This window comes from Anomalospiza imberbis, chromosome 3, assembly GCF_031753505.1.
Source record: "Anomalospiza imberbis isolate Cuckoo-Finch-1a 21T00152 chromosome 3, ASM3175350v1, whole genome shotgun sequence".
Lineage (NCBI taxonomy): Eukaryota > Metazoa > Chordata > Aves > Passeriformes > Viduidae > Anomalospiza > Anomalospiza imberbis.
Genome location: NC_089683.1, coordinates 26238026 through 26254643, shown reverse-complemented (window position 1 = coordinate 26254643; position 16618 = coordinate 26238026). Strand labels below are relative to the sequence as shown.

Below are 16618 nucleotides of genomic sequence, written 5' to 3'. Positions count from 1 at the left end.
GGTATAACTCATGTTGAAGTCCATTATTTCTGTGTGGAGCTTTAGAAGTAACCCTGTGGTGTTGGTAAATTGCATGAGCATCAGACTGAGGGATGATGCAGCACATGCCTTTTTGAGAAAATCTGGGAAGACGTGTTTAAGGAATAATTACTGCTAGTAAAAGTTTTCTTTAGAGGCTGAAATACATAATTTCTTTGGTTGTTGGTATTGTTTCATGTGAAGTGGTTGAATATCCCATGCCCACTGACTATCTTTCTGGGTGCCATCTATTCCATGGTTCCTCACTCAATGGTCCTGTTGGGTACAAAAGACCTCTAGCACTTTTCCCAGGAACTGGATGTATGGAAGCCTGTTGCTTAAGCTACATAGTGGACCGGGAGGCGGGGGCAAGGGAAGTCGTAGTATCTACTACTTTTTATGTGCAGGTGCATAATAAGTCACTCAGTCTTTTGCACCCTGTGGTGAGGATCTTGCACCTGGAAGTTCTTAATTAATATTCACTTTCTTTTTGTTGTTCTTTTTCAAAATTCTTTTGCTTTCCCTTTTGTGATTGTCCTATGTCATGGGATGCCATTGTCTTACTTGGATTACAGGCTGTAGGAGGTAGGTGTGAGGTGCTATGTCAGTATGTGGTGGTAGTACATAATAATGTTTTTATCATTTGTTGTTTGTTAGGAAACTGACCACTGCAAAACACAGTTGCCCATAAATGCCATAATCAAGCCTTAGATTCTGTCCTGGAGATGCCTCCTACCCAAGTGTCACTGCTCATATTATCTGCTCATTCCAAGTTTCAGTTCAGTTGGTCTCTTGCCTGTGGAGATATCCGTGAGTGAGCTTTCCACTGCCATCTCTAATAGGTTTAGTTGCTTTGGTAACCCTTGGTCTTTTCCAGTTAAGTATTGAACCTGTGATTTCTCCATCCTTTCTCTCGGTTAATTTATTTAGAAATTCTTGATTTTCTCTTCAAGTGTACCAACCAATAGATAGGAAGGCCTTCCTGCCCTCACAACAGGGTCTAGAATGCACTGTTCTTTGTGTTGCAGAATAATCCAGTTGTTCTTAATGTACCTCTTACAACAACAACAACATCTTCTAGGCATTTCTTTGTTTCTTAAATAGCAAGCTCCTTCTGCCCCCTTCTGATTTTATTCTAGTTTTTGTGTACTCACACATGCTATTCTGATTTCAACAGATGTCGCACACATTAAGTTGTAAAATATATGTCTTGTTCATTCTTTTCATCATTTGTATTTCTTCTCATCATTTATATTTCCAGGCATGAGTTAATGATAACCACCTGCATGCTTATCAAATGCACTTTTTAAAAACCAGCATCCTGTGTTTTTTCAAGTTAAACACACACTGATATATTCGAGATATTAATTTACATGATTGCAGCAAAGAAAACTGATAATGGATTGGAAGGACAGTTGGAAAAGAAGGGAGAATGCTGTGCTGGGTATTATTAGTTTATTTTTTAGGAAACAAATCTTTGAGTGGAGGAAACCAGCATGTGTCTAAGGCACCAGAGTTTAGTTGAATGAATTCCCCGAAGAGCAGGTAAGTCCATGTGAATTGAATTGTGTGAATGAGCACTATTTAAAGAAAAAATCTACAAAACCTCAAACCTCTTGATTGGTCATTGCCTGAGTTATCATTAAACAGCTACTAAAAGTTAAGATAATAGAAGAGCCAATGTGAGAGAGATTGGAGACAAACTAGAGAATGAAGCTTGAAATAACTGGAATGGAAGCTAGAGTAAGAGTACAAACATGAAGGAAGTAAAAACAATGCAGCATGTAGCTGGAATAAATTACCGGAGAAAAAGTGAGAACAGGTGAGAAAGTTGAGGAATAGGGAAGGAGGGATCCTCATACGGCTGTTAGCAATCATAAAAGGCTACAAAAGATTTTGCAGCAGCAAAGTCTAAGGACAAAACCAGTGTTTCAGTAAGATCACAGAAGGAAGAAGGTGGTTTCATGGTTATTGTAGCGTAATGCATTGGAAGGAAGGGATCCACACGGGAGCACTTTATAAGAACTAGAGCCTGTGGGAAGGAACTCATTTTAGGAAAGTTTGTGGAGGGCTATCTCTCATGGGAGGGACTCCATGCTGGAGCAGGGGAGGTGTGTGAGGAGTCATTCCTCTGAAGAGGAAGAAGCGGCGGCGTCAATGTGTGATGAACCAACCTCAGTGACTCGCACCTCCAATGGGGCAACAAAGGAGAGAATCAGGAATAAAGTTTTAAAAAACTTCCCTTCCCATCCGTCCAGGAGCCATTCTCTTGGTCGCACTCACACACCTGAGCTGGGACTGAGGCCCCTTCGCAGCTACACCCCCACACTCACACAGTCACACCAGGCTTCAGCTGGCTCAAACCCACGTTTCCCACAGCAGTCTCAGATGAAACAATCCTTAAAATCATTTAATCTCAGTCCAGCAACAAAATTTAAAAAAATACAGCTCAAGCTGGTGCATCTGAGGAGGAACCCTGACCAAAGGACCCCCTGGGCTTTTATCCTCCCACAGTCTAAACACAGGAAAGTCTGGAACCCTTGGCTCCTGCTGTGTCTCTGTGTGTCTGTTCCCCTGGCCAGGCCACAGGTCCCCGAGCCCTTTGTTGGGCAAAGGGTCAGTGACTCCTGACCTCTCGCCTCGGGCTCGTGGTCCCAGAGCTCAACCTGTGACTCCTGCTGCAGCTGCTCACTGAGATGCTGGCACTGAATGGATTCCTCAACAAAAATTAAGACTGGGAGGAAGGGAGAGGGGTTGGAGGGGAGAAGAAAATTTTAAAGTTTGGTTTTATTTCTCATTACCCTTCTCTGATTTAGTTGGTAATAAATTCAGGTTATTTCCCAAGTCAAGTCTCTTTTGTTGGTGTCAATAAATAGTGAGTGGATCCCTCCTTTCCCTTTTCTCAACCTAGGAGCCATTTGCCACATTTTCTCTCCCCTGTCCAGCTGAAGAGGGTAGTGATAGAGCAGCATTGGTGGTCAGCTCAACACATCTCATCCATTTCAGTCCAGTATCTGGATTCAGCTAGAAGCCTCCATTGAAATGCTGGCACTTGATTTCCTGCATTGTAATTTCTTCTAATTTTCAATAGCTTTGTTGGTTGTGTTACTTTTTTTTTTTTTTTTTTTGTAGTTCTCTTTTTTTTTATTCAGTGTCTGGTCTTACCTAGAAATGGAACCTGTGTGTGACTTGCTTTTTTGTTTAAGTAGAAAAAAGTTTTCATCAGTGTTTTTGCATCGGCTAAAGGATGTCTGCTTACCATGGCTGGTGTAGGGTATGTACTGCTTTATCTTACCTTGGGAGCAAGGCTACATGCAATGTTATATTGATTCACTGTTGCTGTGGAACCAAGAATAAGCAGTAAGCAAAACACAAGCAGAACATTACCCTTTTGGAATAATAAGGGAGTATGGAAGATTTACAGACAACATACTTGCTCAAAGAATAAGCAGATTAAAATGGGATACCTACTAATAAAATTCTACTATTGCAGTGCTGTAAAGTTGTTTCTTTTTAACAAGAGTGTGCAGAAATGTTGGGCAGCTGAGTTTGGAACTTTGTAAGCATCACAAAAGCAAAGTGAGTGGAATGAGATGACAGAAACTGTGATGCAGTTCTGGGGCAGCATCTTGGGGATTGAATTCCAACAGACCTGTACACCACTGTGCACTCTAAGAGGGTGTTCCTTACTTGAGGACTACTGCAAGTCTTCAGACCAAATAAAGCATTACTGCCTCTAACATAGGCCATTTAGGACTCTCATACTAATATAGGTGGATGGATGCAGAAAGAGAATGGTGTAAGCTTTACCAAGAACCCAAACACTAAATGGCTGTGTCTGGTTTTTCCTGCTCAGATAACAAACCATGCTATAGAAGTGAGCATATAATTTTCTGCTTAGAATGAGATCAGTGTTGTTCAATTCCGTTCATTTGACACTGCAACTCTGTCTCCAGGTTCAGCAATGGTAAGTGCTAACCTAGTGCAGCAGCTTGAAAAATAGTTTTTATTATAAGTAATGGAGGTTGGAGTTGCATTAATCTCTAGTGATGATTGCATTTGCCAACTGTGTGCCTGTTCCTGTTTGGCATATGACTCTTACATATTCAGTTTCTTTTTATTTTTTCCCTGACAATGTCTGGACTTCTTTATCCTGGAGTTCTTTCTTGCAGGAAGCAGGCCAGCATTTTATCTCTAGAGTTTTATTTTAAAAACATATTATGTCTCTTAAGGCATGATGGGGTGCAGGAGGTGTTTAAACTGCCACTTGCCAACTCCGGTTTTGCTTATCACTTAAACATTTGGATCACATAATCAAATTGCTACTGAAAGTTCTTACAGTCAGCAAAAAAAGTCAGATGCAGTTATCTCAACGACACTTAGAAATATGGGTTCCTTAACCTGAGTTTTTATTAAGCTGGTAGATTCTTGGTAGTCTAAAACATAATTGCATTTTGAATAAGTCAAATGTCAGTTTTATGTTTTACAAACTGTGCTAGTAAAGCTCTGTTTGATCTTCAGCCTGAAAAATTCCCACTAAATAATCTCGAGGTCCTCCAAAACAGTGGAAAATTGCAATTCTGAGATAAAATTAAGAGGAATTAAGAAAAAATTGAAAGTATGATTTTTAAATTTTATTTTCCTTTTGTACAGTCTTCTTTCAAATTTAAGTGTAATACTGAAGCTTTATTGGCTGCCTAAAAATTCTGGATGTGCATGCAGTTTCATCCTAAAATATGGGTATGTTATTGATAGAAATCTTATACAGTTAAACAAAATGAATTCCTAGCTCTTCTTACAGGGTTTGTCTCATTTTTGATGCATTGTTCTAAGTTCAGTTTTGTCTAACTGCTCTTTGGGTTTTACCAATTGAAAAAATTATCTGCAGATTTAATAGAAGGAATGTATTTAGCTAACGTCTTCCCAGACATGCCATTGAAATCATGACATACCATAACCCTTCTAGAGCACTGATGAAAGAAGAATTTTTATGTTCTGTAGAAATGAACATTATTCATCTAGATCATATGTGGTTTAAAAAGATGAAGTATTTTCAGGAGTCTTTAGAAATTTGTTGGTTGCAAAAGCAGATATCCCATGATTTGTAGTAAGTCTGAGTTAGCAATTATTTAGTATCTTTCTAATGTTTAGTGAGACTTTATTAATTTCTACTAATAATTTATAATTTTGTTTTAATTTGTTATTATTTCCTTTTCTTCTCTTGAACCTTGGTAGTATTTTAGCCTTTTCAGTCTTTTGAAATTTTCAAAAATCTTGATTTTTCAAATATATTTACAAGCAGTATCAGCATTATCTCAGCCAGTTTTCCAAGTCACTTACAGTGATGTCTCCTCATCCTTTTTCTTCCCCAAAGACTTCTGCCTCTGTCTCTTTGCCTTCCTCTTCTTGTCTTTCCTCTTGCTTTGTTGCTAGCTGCCACAAAGCAGTTGGAATCTCTTTGGCCCTGTTGCAGAGGCCCTCCTGACAGCTGAAGAAGGATGTTTATCCTAACCAGAATCCCAACTGATACACAGTTTCTGGACCATGCCATGCAAGTGACCTCCATTATGTGAAGCAAGTACAATTTTAGTCAGGATTGTTTGCTTGAGCTTTGTGCCATGTCATACCTCTATAAAATTAATATTAATGTTATTATGTTTAGCTAGTCTGAGAACTAAAAAATGATTGATCTAAGTAGTATTTAACCTAATTCCAAGATCTTTCATGTTTTAAGACTTCCTTGCTGTATTAATCATGTTTTTTTTCAGGCTGCAAGAAAAGAGGAATTCATTAGCTCTGGGTTTCTTGATGTTATCTGTTATCATCTTTAATGTCCCTTTGTGCTAATCAGAAATGTACTTAATAGTGTTTCCTTTAATTCCAGCTTGATCTAAAAGTGTGACTTGGTTTATGGCAAAAAGCAGTGAATAGCGCCATTTCTGAAACACATTGCTAGTAAATCTAAATTTACTTTGTAAGGATGGAAATACACCTGTGAATTTGTTGGTTTTGATAGTTATATTCTTCTGAGGTGTCATCATTCATGTGTTTTAAAACACCAAATCCCAGTATAAAGGAGAAGAAAAACTATAGTATTGGTCTAACATAGATGAAGTATTAATGTTAAATTACTTTTCTACCCAACTACAACTATTGTATTCTACAAATACATTTGTTTTAAAATTTTGAGAGTAGTGATGGCTCATAAAAGTCAGTCTTACGAAAATAACTCTAATAAATAAAACAGATAATACTTTTGCCTTTTCCACCTGCTTTTCAGTGTCAGAGAAGGTTTCCCTTCTTATTCCTAACTCTGTTGCCAGACCTTTACCAACTCATGCAGACATTCAGTTCTGTGCTGCTTGTACACAGTTGGTGTCTGTCTGTGTGTGTTCTCCACATGGTCAACTATTGCTGGTTTTCCTACACTTAGTGTTTCTTAAACAAGCCAATTTATTTATTTTTTTATTTTAATTTTCCCCAGGTTTTTTTCTGGAAATAGTGTGAAGATACAAAGAAACATAAAAAATGGAGAAACAATAGTTAGCCAAACAGCTCCCAAAAACCCCACAGCAAATCAGTTCTGTATAAAGTTAGCACAGCAGATGGTATAAACTGGGCTAGTGTAGTTCAGTGGTCAGTCACCAGCAAAAAATACCGAGTCTGCTTCCAGAGAGCAGTGGCATTTTGGCATAACTATGCAGATATTGTAGCTCTTTGCTCCTAATCAGTTCTTCCCCAGGAGTCACACATACATTAGTTTGCCTGGAGGTAAAACTGCTGGCTCGTTTCTCTTCTGTGCTGCTTCAGCTCATTTTCCCCCAGCTAGCGTTTCCAAGAATGGCTGCCAGAGAAGGCCACTATTTCCTAATCTGCCAGGACCTGCAGAGGCATTTTGCCTCTGCTTCAAGCCACTTTCTTTTATGTCAATAGGCCAGAGAGGTGCCAGTGAGGCAAAAAAGCAGCCAACCAACCAAAAAAATGGTGGAATGCTACCTCTAAGTACAATGTGTCCCTTAGCTCGTCAACCACTTGTCAAAGTGAGGTCTGAGGTTCATGTTTTCTAAGAAGGAATCAATCCCAGTTTTAAACCTGATATTTGAATTGCACATGTGAAAACTACCATGATATTGTAGCGAAAAAACAGCTTTGAGAGTGTATTTTGATGTGAACAATCTCATTTGCAACACAGTAGTTCAAGATTGAGTATTACTATATATGCTTGTCTTTTTGTTTTAATTAATTCCCTAATCTTTCAGAAAGTAAATATCAGTCTTTCATTTTATGGAATCTTGTACTGATGGTATAACTATATATATATATATATGCACACAGTCTATTTAGTTATACACATATGCATACCTGTATAATACAGCTTTCTAGTTACATGTTACTTGTTTCGCTTTCACTTTATGTTTCTCTAAACTGAGAGTCAAAATTATTATTTCATAAAATATCTGACTGAATCAAATATTCTTTTTCTCTGTAGAAATACCCATTTGAAATGAAGCAGAAATGAATTAGATCTGGATAATGTTTCTCTAAATAGCCATATTAGTACGTTATAAATTTCACAGCTTAGACTTGACCTGTGTCTATGAAATTTTATATATATTTAGAGCATTATGCACATTTTAAATACTCTGAATCAAACCAGTTATGAAAATGGAAAATTGGTAGAGCACACTGTATTTCCAACCGGTAATTGTTAAAGAAGACTGTAGTGTCAGTACTGTGATATTGTCCATATCAGAGAAAGCAGGACATAGTGAGTTACAGTCTAGGAGTTTTCTTGAGAATTTTGGGTAAGGTGAAGGTTAGCATTAAAGACTGAGTAGTATGTTTGTGTAGTGTGATGCAGGAAAATTATCAGAATCTCTCAAAGGAAGAGTGTTCTTCTTGAGTCTGTCAGAGTTCTTTGAAAAAAAGTAGGTAAAATACATAAAGGTTACCTGTCAGACATAATGTTCTAGGATTTTCACAAAGCCTTTGATAAGATTCTTCATAGTATGCTGCAAAGAAAATGAATAGTGACAGAGGAAGTAGCATAACTTAGGTATGGTTTAAAAATGGATTATGATGAAAACAACTGGAGAAGAAGTTTGCTTCTGAAATTGCAGTATTACCAGAGTTAACACTGTTGATGGTGATGAAAAGGAAGCTGCATGAGGGCAGAATTTCCTTATATGTGTAATTTCTGGTTAGGTAGAGCTGTCCAGATCTGTGTGAAGCTCCAGATTATAAGAGTGACACAGGAAGATATACCTAGGTTTGGGTAACTAACTTAATGGGGAAGGCTTTTTTGGACAGGAGCCTATCCTTTAATGTGGTATTTAGGGCAGGATGAAGTACTACAGGAACAACTGTGTTCATTTAACTAACTGCTAACAGAAAATGATTATAATGTTGTCAGAATATTTTACTTGGCAAGGATGAGAAATTAAAATATGTTAATTTTATGGGAAGCAATTGGTGCATTAAGTCCTTTCACTTTAAAGATCAGGAAGGGACAAAATGCGATTAACTACATCATGACTGACTTGCAACGATTTATGAAAAAGCAACTTTATTTTATTTTAAAGGGGTGTTAGAGAGTCAGGGAGCAGCCCGAATTGGAAGACACCTTGAAAGATTATCAAGGTTTGACTTCTTGTGGGAAAGAGATCCTTTATGAGATTACCTAGCACTGCGACCAAACATGTACTGAAAATTCCCAGTGATGGGGATTTACCCATGACCCTGGGAGGTTATTGCTGTGGTTGAAGACAGCCTTTACTGAGGTATTTGAGAAAATTAATTGGTTGTATCTTTTTACTCTTTCCAAAACATAGTAAAACAAACAGTTGTAAAATTAAGGAGTGCATTAAAAACCCATAAAATAAAATAATTATGTATTATAGTAAGCCTGTGGAAGTAATTAACTCTACAGGGCATTTAATAAAAATAAAAAGGTTTGACTTTCTTTTTGTGTAAGTACTGCATGCCTAGCAACAACTAAATCAGGCTGACACTCTCCATTGCAGAGTGTTTTATATGTTTTTATATAAGATTATAAGATTGGTAGAAAAAGTGCTTTCAGATTGGTAAAATGATGCTGTTCCTTCTCTCAGCTGGAAATGACTAAGCAAGTTGATGATCAATGGAAGTTCAGACTGCATCTGTTTAGAAGGCTGAGTGATGTCTTCCAAACTGCTGTTCTTTCAGTGTGTTGTCATTTCTGAGAAGCATGGGGTTCAGTTGGTCATTTCACTGGGAACGGTCAGGTGCTGGAACAAATCTGAAAACTTACTCTGTATATCCATATTTGCATTGTCATTGTGGGTTGTGAAATGATCCTGATAATTTTGTAATTCAAAAGTCCCACATTGATATTGCAGAGGAACATATGTTCCTCTGCATTATTTTCTTGTACATAAATATTAACACAAAGTCCAATGCCGGTCTGAATTCACATAGTTCGGCTGTACTGTTGTGATTTTGTGGAGCAGACTGAACACAACACTTTAGGGCCACCATTGTGCACTGGATCAGGTTTGCCTGTTGTACTGGCAGAGGCATGAGGCTTGGATGGAAGGATCTGAAACCTCATCACCTGAAAGAGAATTGGAATGGCCCTCTGCTAGGGAGCCTGTGTAGGATGTAGAAAAGTGGTGAGGAAATCAAAGAGTATGTTTTCTGTAATCCTCTGCCCTTTCTTCTTTTAATACACAAAAGCTGTATCCATAGTGTTAAATGAAATGGGATAGTACTAAAGCACAAGGACTGGCACATTTGCTCACATTGTTAAGTTTGAGGGATGTTTTCTGGGGATTTTGGGGCAGTCGAGCTGGAATTCTCCCAGCGAGAGCCTGGGCATGGTTCAGAGTTGAGCAAAAACTTGATGTTTGCTTTGGTTAGTTTAGGCAAACAGATGTGAGTTGTATGTGACAGCTGGTCTTGGGGTCAGAGGAAGTTTGTTAACCCTATTATATTTAGTTAGTTGATGTATATTAAGATGTTGATAACGTCCCATCCCTTTTCATTTATTTTCTTCTGCTGCCAGGTTTGTACAGGTTCACATCGTGATACTACATTCCTAATACTCATCACATGGTTTCCCTCTCCATTCCCAACAAAACAACTTTCATACTACAGTCATGACAGTTTTCTGCTTTGCTCTTAAGTGCATTTCAGGTGATTCTTTCCACTCTATTTCCCTAAGCTGTCATGTTTGCTGCTCCCCCCTTAAAACCTCTGTTATTCTTTGTTATTTAATAAATGATTCAGAACTTCTGCAATTCAAAAAAGTGGTTTAAAAAGCAAAGCACGTATGATCTCTCTCCTAGTTTCCTAATTTTCTCCCTTCTTCCTTTACATGCACACACTCAAATGTGGTTTTACTTTTGCAGTATTTTAGGTTATAATTTCCTTAGTCAGGATGCATCTGTGCCTTGTTCTGGATGTTTTTAATGAATAATGGGTAATGGTGATAGGAAAGCTTTGCTTTTCAGAAACTTCTGTTAATCTTTCTAAAACATAATGCTGCTGATGGCCACAGAGTTGTCCATACATATTCTTTATGATGACAATGAGCTGCAGTCACTTATGTGTTGAAAGTAGGTTACTGTTCAGTTCTGAACATACCTTCTCTCCATTTTTGGTTTGACGAGGTGATTTATAAGGAGTCAACTGGAATGCAGTGTTTGGTATCTTATAGTACTTAAAGTGACACTTGAAAGTCATCCCAAAGCCACAAATTTCTGAAAAAATACATAAAGATATCCACTTTTTTTTACATTATAAGGTTTGTTCCATATGGTTTTTAAATATTTTTAAACAACAAAAATTGAAAAATACACCCTTTCTGTGGTTGTGTTTCTACAGATGTAATTGTATAATGCTGTATACTGTCTGTGGCTTGGTAATATTATTTATGTCCAGATTTGTGTAGTGTCTGGAAGACTAAATATGGCATGAGTATTTAATTTATATCTGTCTGAACTGCCTAGAATACTGACTGGCAACTGTATCCAAAGCAGTCCCAGGATGTTTAGTCGGAGGTGTGTGCATCTCAGATAACTGTGCTCTGTGTGGGGAATCCAGAAAAGTGCTGTGAGAGCTCAGCAGCTGCTCAGGTAGTTTTGTCCTGGCTACAGATGGACGTGGTGTCCATACATCCTTCTCTGTGTACTTATCAGTTGTTGTAGTCACTTTGCATACAAAGTCATACTCCAAGGAGATTTTCTGATTTGAAGTGAATTGCTGGGGTATGCTGAGTAGACTGAGAACTGAAGCTTTGTATAAAATCTTCTTTATACTAGTATCTGAAACATAGAACATCAGGTCCTAAAAATGGTCAAATAATTTGAACAGGCTGCTGTAAAAGCTCTAGACAATCTCTATTTTTCTGAGAGGACAAGAAAAAAGTTAAAATAAATTTTACCAATGAGCGTTGATTCTTTAGTTAACAAGTAACTTTTTATTGCTATGAGAAAAGCGGTTTTTAAAAAAGTTTAATTTTAAACAGTAAATATATTTGGGTTTCTTTCCTGTAGCCACTATGAACTTGCCAGTTTCTTGGGGAAGGGATGGGCAGAAAATTATATTTCACTTGCAGTGTGTTGCTAAAATAAAGTATTGATGAAAATTAAGGGCAAGCATATTTTGTAAGTCTTGCATAGACTGGCCAATCTGTCGTTGAGTCTGTTAAAACAGACCTGTGATAATAAATTTTAAGTCAAAGTAATCGACTACAAAAAAAATATGGTACATTTTATCATGGTTGATGATTTAAAAATACATGAAGATATATTTCTCACCTGTCTAAATGTTCTGTGTGATAGTTCTCTGGCTGGGATATTTCCCAATAGGCTTGACGTCTGACTGTCCCCTGTATCTGTTGCTTGTGTTTGGAATGTAGGCTTCTCTCTTTCTAGAGCAGCAAAAGTGGTGCAGGAAGATAACTCAAGTTCTGTGCTACCACAACCCTATTAAAATTTCATGAATTTTGAGTGTCTAGGAGACCAAGGAATGGTAATGCAGCTATTCTGAGGCATTAAGTTGGCCTGGAGAACACTCTACTGCTGGAGGAATGTTTTTCGTTAGAAGAAAATGGTGTGGTGTTTCTTTGTAGTGCAAAGTTAGTTTCTTTTCTCAGTAAGCTGGACAGGAAAATGTGTGTTTTGCTTCTTCTATTACAAAGATTTTGAAGAGTTCATTAAAACTGCTTTCTCTTGACATATGAAACATAATTCAGAGTGCTGGAAGGAAATAGACTTAACAGGGAAGAGTTCATCTTAATGCTTTATATAGCTAGAGTTTCTAGTCCCAGAAGGAGATAAGGAATTTCTGAATTTAATGGTTCCCATCTAAGGATTGGAGCTGAGGTGCTGTCCAGAGTTATCTCATACACAAAGAAGATGTAGCTCCTGAATGTTTTTTGAGAATGAAAAATGAACTGAAATCATCATGCTCTCAGGGGTACACTGCTGCTTTACAGAAGCATGCTTAGAAGAGCTGCCCTGGAATATATTTGGAGATTAATTGAAATGTTAGGAAACTGAGTGGGAATTTGTCTATGGATATTAATATCCCAAAGTAAATGTTACTAATCAAAAGCTTCAGCTTGATTATGAGGACTTTCTAGATGAGATAATTTTGAAACTCTGAGTAGAAATCAGGCTGAAATAGTAACACCAGAAAGACATCTTCCTTCTCAAGTAGATACATACCACCAAAAAAGTGGTATTTTATGAATCAGTAAATGATTAAAACAAAATGGGAAGAAATTCTAATTGTTAAAATGTTTTTAATAATTGACAACTCAGAGGTAACTGACAGACCAGTATTTTCATAAAACAGTCAACCATGCCACTAGATGCAATTGCCTTAAACTCCTCTATTTTAGTACATTTAAAATGGCCATTTCCTGCTGAATTAGTTGCCAGGTAGTGTCCACCTACACAGTATGGACTGTCCAGGCTCTGCCTGTCTCCAGCTGGGGTAGCTGTACTCCTTTATCATTGTTCTCTCAGATTTGAACTGGCAAACCATTGAATTTTACATGTCACAAGGCATGTTTATACCTTCCTGATACAATACTCTCAGATGCTGGGACAGTCTGCAAAGTGAGGATGACACATTGACACATTCACATTATGCCTTGCACAGTGATTTGTTTGGGTTGACACTCTTGCTGTGTGTAGGGCAGTTGGGTTCTTTACTAAGGCATTTACGTTTCCATGCACAGCGAGCTCTATGCTTTCCTTATGGTTGATGGAGGTATAGTTAATGTCATCTGTGGAATGGGGAGAAATTTAGCTGAATGTCCACTTCAGTGGGCTGGGCTATTTTCCTGGCATCGTTATCTCTGTTGGTAAGATATCTAAGGTGGGATTGGTTTAGTTATCTGAGCATGATCCAGTTCCATTTTTGATGTCCCATGGTATCAGAGACATCATCAAATCAGGTATGGGTATGACACGGGGGGCCTGTGGGAGACTTGTCCCCTTCCAGAGTGGTAGCTGGAGACTAGATGAGCAGTCCAACATTTCGGGTAGTAGTAAATCACTATATTTTGGTAACTGAATCAAATCCTTTCATTTTCAGTAGACATCAAAATTTAGGTATCTTAATCTGAAGCTGAATTTCACTCAGGTCTAGGACATCTGTGAAAGGATTGGAAGTAAGACATGGAAATCTGTAGATTTATATGCTGCTGCACTGGCAGCTTCAGGACAGGTGTGATGTCCTTTGGTATCTCAGATGGTGCTAGAGGTTTAAGATTAAGCAACTGAAGGAAGGGCAGAGTGGATACTATACTGTAATTTTCTCAAAGTTGCAATAAAAAATATAGGAATACAAAGAGGATCAGTGGAATCAGTCAAATAACTTGTAGTTATTCCAGTCCAGTGAAGTCTTTGTAACCAAATTATATGAACTCTGAGCAAAAGTGGAATGTTGATGGTAATTTTTATTTCAGAATTGCACCAGTCTGCCCTTAAATAAAATATTTATATAGTGCAATTTACTTTCAAATTTTATCTTATGTCTGAGACTTCTAATTGGAGTTACCATGATTTTTAAGCTTTAGTTCATGTAAAATATACTTTAAAATCTGTATGGTGAAATCTGTATTAAAATAATTGTGGATAATGTTTGATTTGAATAATGAATAACATGTGAAACTTTGTTTCAAATACTGCTAATGTTGTATGTGAGTATACGAGAGTGTGGATTGCTCTTCTATAACAAGTAGCAGATGTGACTTGAGTTCCTGTTTGATATTGACATGCCTGATAACCAGTAAGTATCAAGTGAGAAACTAGCTGGAAAGAAAACAGTGGAAAAGATAAAATTCCCAGGATAAACATCTTCAAATAAATTAAGATAGCCATGTCTGCAGTTCTCTTTAAGAAATTCTCATTTGACTCTATCTAGGCTGGCATGTCTTAAAATTCCCAGGGCTGGCAGCCTAGGAGCTAAGGGGATCCTAAAGCTTGAAGTGATATCTTAGGTAAACAGAAGAGTTGTTTTTTAAACCATCCAACTAACAGGCTGGTATAAACACTGCGTTGGCAGGGCAGAGTGACTGTCCCTACAGCAATGCCTTACCTGGTTGATGGGAGGTTTGAGTGATGCTGTCAGGGCAGTGGGTGGGATGAATTCACCTAGGGCCAATGTGCTGCGCTGATCCTGAAGAATCCAGGACCTCCCAGGCCCTGCATCCTCATCGGTATGTTAATATCATGGGTGCCCAGCCCGTGTTTGGAAGGTCTGCTGTTATGGGCTGCTTTTCCCTGGTGACTGGCTCATAGTTTTAACAGTGTGATATTTAAATGGGATTATTCCCTATGTCTACTGTTATTATGTTTCTCCAGTTATGGGTCAGGCTTAAGGTATTTGTCTGACATGAGAACTGCCTTAGCTCCTGGGTCAATGAGGAGAGGAGGGCTCTGTCTTTGGGACTTCAGAAGTAAGTAGGTAACATGGCTGTTTTTTCTCTGTGCTGAATTCTGTTCCCTTTTTAATTTATGTTGCATGGCGAACCTCTTCCAGTCACTGTCTTGGTTTTTTGCCTTGGACAGTTCCTTTTGCAGTGGTGAATGGCGACCCTGAGTGCTGGACAGATGCACCTCCGGTGGGGCCTTTTGTGCTGAATCTACCAGGCGCCACAAGTTCTTGCTTTGTTGTGCATTAAGTCTCAAGAATACCTAGAGCTCATCCTTCTCTCCACAAATTATTTTGTTCTTCGTTGAATGTTCTTCATTGAACACAGGTATTGTAGTAGGTGGGGAAGGGCTGGTGTTGCCAGTCTTATGGCCTGGACAGCTTTGGCATTTCTAGAATGGAACACGTGTTCTCCCCTTTCCCTAACCTGTGTGTACAGGCTGTGTCCTCAGGCTCCCCAGGTGACAGCTAGAGGCAGCCTGAGCAAGATTATAAGCAAGAGTTTGCTCCATTTGCTCCTCCTTCATTTGAAGATAGATGAGGCCTTCTTGTGAATAGCTGAGATATCCCAGGTTTCTCATCAGGGCTGTGGAAAGTTCTCTGGGCCATGTTGGTCCATTAGTTGCAAGGAAGCTGCTTTAGTAACAGTTTCTGTAATATCATTTGGACCTTTTGCCACTGTAGTATTAGGCTTCCCTCAATCTCATGGGTCTGTTCCTCCTTCCTGGTATGCAACTCTAAATACATTATTGATTTTTTACCCTCTAGTTCAGTTAGAAATAGTCTTTGACCAGAGCAGTCCTCTGGGGACAGTAGGATTCTATCCCTCTCTCAGGCTTTCTCAGCAGGTGTATTCTGCCTTGGTGTTCCCCTAATTTCTGCTCTCTTTTTCTTGTAGTTTTGCAAGTTTCCTAGGTGTATATGAGATGGATTTCCAATGTGTTTGATTTACACCATCACCCATAATTTTGGTGGTCTTTGTTTTGCTTATAGGTCTGACTAGTTTCTATTCCTCCTGTTCTGATTCTTTCCATGTCCTCAGGGTCATTTCAAATGTCTCTTTCCCAGTCTTCCAATGAGACTATGAATTTTAAAGGTTCTGATTGTGCTATTGTAGCTTCTGTTTTTTTCTTCTAACTTCCTTAGTCTTTGAATTGACTGTTGACTGTTACAGTCATGTTTTGCTTGATTTCTGTTTGGGTTTTCCTTTGTGAAGTCCCTGGCACTTACTTTTGGGCAGCGGTCAGACATGCTGCAAGCACTTTACATATTACATCCTTTCCTTTTCCATCTTTTACTGATCCCTTGCATTCCCTTACAGTGCTATTTTACTTTTCCAATACCATCTTGTTGGGCCCAACCCCTCCCCTTCTGTGTGGATTTGCACTTGCTGTCTTGTAAAAGTTCTCTGAGATGTCAATTTTAGTTTGTTTGAATACATGTATTTCATTCCAAACGGAATGGCCAAACTGCTGTGCTTGGTAAGCCTGAAGGGATTACCCTGCTCTCTGCACCAGTTCTAATGTGGCAGAATAGGTGAGAGAAGATGCTCAGCAGTGTATGACAAGCGGGACACAGCGATCGTGTGGATGACTGTGTTTAGATTGATTGCTAATACAGTATCTAAACATTGTCAATGCAGTGTTTAAATAAGAACTCTATGATCTGTTAC

The 16618-nt window shown here is 38.4% G+C and overlaps 1 protein-coding gene across 18 annotated transcripts in view; it reads left to right on the top strand.

Annotated features, from left to right (window-relative positions):
- Positions 1 to 16618, top strand: part of KHDRBS2 (KH RNA binding domain containing, signal transduction associated 2) — a 333019-nt gene that overhangs the window by 11468 nt on the left and 304933 nt on the right. The window contains exon 1 of one of the 18 annotated variants that reach the window (XM_068183723.1): positions 14683 to 14798. The exons of the other annotated variants lie outside the window; for them this stretch is intronic. The gene's annotated coding sequence lies outside the window, so the exon portion shown is untranslated. Of the gene's footprint in view, positions 1 to 14682; positions 14799 to 16618 lie in introns of those variants that run through there. 18 annotated transcript variants of the gene reach the window in all.